Raw genomic sequence first — 1881 nt, forward strand, 5'->3', positions numbered from 1 at the left:
ACAATTCTGCTAGCTTGTCGACTATGTCGAAAAATTCGTCGACATGTTTTTGTACGTCGCCGGTTTCGCTAAGTCAATGATTCATTAGTCGTTTCCATAGCGATGCCTTCTTTGCGGGTCCTTTGGATTCGAATATCGATTCTAGTTTTTGCCATATTTCGTGTGCCGTTGAGCAGTGTCGGATTTGCCTTAATTCTACGTCACCAACTGCGAGATATAAATCGGCCTTCGCCTTTCCGTCCTCTTCCTTCCATGTACGTAATGCTTCGACTTCCTGCGGTGCGGGTTTTTCTCCACTTGCGTAAGCCCACGTTTTATTCTTGGTCATTGATGCTTGTATTCTCAGTCTCCAGGTATCGTAGTTTTCCCTGGTTAGCATCGGTATGCGTATTATGTTTGTTGCTTGACCGTCCATGATGTCGCGTAATGGCGTTACACTTCCGCGTGTCTTCCGTGATGATTTCTCGTGTCGTTATTATTCCGGGAAATCACTTAACAATCAGTAGTCGGATAATCAGGCTATTCTTTACTCTGGGCCCATAACCTGTTAAGGTATCAGAGGCAGAGAATACGAGTATATATATTCGGTTATAGCATTTATTGTAAAGCTCAAACTGAATGCGCGTGTTACTCAGACGACTATACGTAGAAGGACATGAAATACATGAGAAGTAAGAGTGTCGTTTCCGGGGGAACGTTCGTAAGAGATGCAACGCGTGGCGCTACAGTCGTCCAATGGCAATTAGTATAAGGATATAATCCTAACATGTTTATATACTGGTCTAAAAAATTGAAGGATCACCTGTTCTATCCTCTAAAAATAGGTAAATTTTAAGATGGAGCAACTTCGTCAAAAATTATCGTAACGAGATTTAAAAAAAAACATTTTACAGCTTGAAATCTTTGCTTTTCAAAATAATATTAAAAAAACAACTGAGTTTCTTCGGAGCCGCATAGATACAAATGAAGGTGTGACAAATTGTAAAATTTTTCTCAAATTTTGTAAAGTTCCATGGCGTGGGATAAAAATAGCACACTAACGAGGTGTACAGCTTTCGAAAGAATGAATTTTTTTCTTTAATTTGCTTTTTTGTTGAGCGATGTACGATTTTTTTCACCGAGTTATTCAACAGGCAACATTGAAGCAAAAATGACTCTTTTTGCTTAGATGTTGAATAACTCGGTGAAAAAAAGATTCATTCTTTGAAAAACTGTACACCGCATTTGTGTACAATTTTTATTTCGGGCCATAGAACTTTGCAAAGTTGCATTTTTAAAAAATTTTGTGATTTGTCACATCTCCATTTGTATCAATGCAACTCCGAAGAAAGTTAGTTAATCGTTTTCTAAAATATCAACTTGAAAAGTGGAGATTTTAAGCTGTAAAATGCTTTTTTAAAAATCTCGTTACGATGATTTTTGACGAAGTTGCTCTATCTTAAAATTTGCCTATTTTTATAGGATAGAACAGATCCTTTAATCCTTAGATAATCCTTTAATTTTTTGGACTAGTGTATAATATGTAAAAAGTGAAGAAATTACTACGTTGAATATCTTGACAAAAATAAATGATAAAAATAAGCTTTTAAAGCGAATGTAAGGTACTTTTATTTGTTTAAACACATGTTTCAATAAAAAAAGAAATATTTGAAAAATTCAAGTTAATTGTAATGTCACTTTCTAAAAGCTATACATATAGTTTTAGAAAGTCACATTACAGTTAACTTGATTTTTTTCAATATTCCTTTTTTTATTGCATAGAATAATTCTATTGTCATTCTGCACGTAAAAGTGTCAGCATTTTGCATTTTATGTTAATACCTTGTTTTATAAAATTGAAAATACCTGGTAAAGTACTTGTTAGTTTTTAAAGATTTTATT

Source organism: Wasmannia auropunctata, unplaced genomic scaffold (genome assembly GCF_000956235.1).
Source record: "Wasmannia auropunctata unplaced genomic scaffold, wasmannia.A_1.0 LD335950.1, whole genome shotgun sequence".
Classification (NCBI taxonomy): domain Eukaryota; kingdom Metazoa; phylum Arthropoda; class Insecta; order Hymenoptera; family Formicidae; genus Wasmannia; species Wasmannia auropunctata.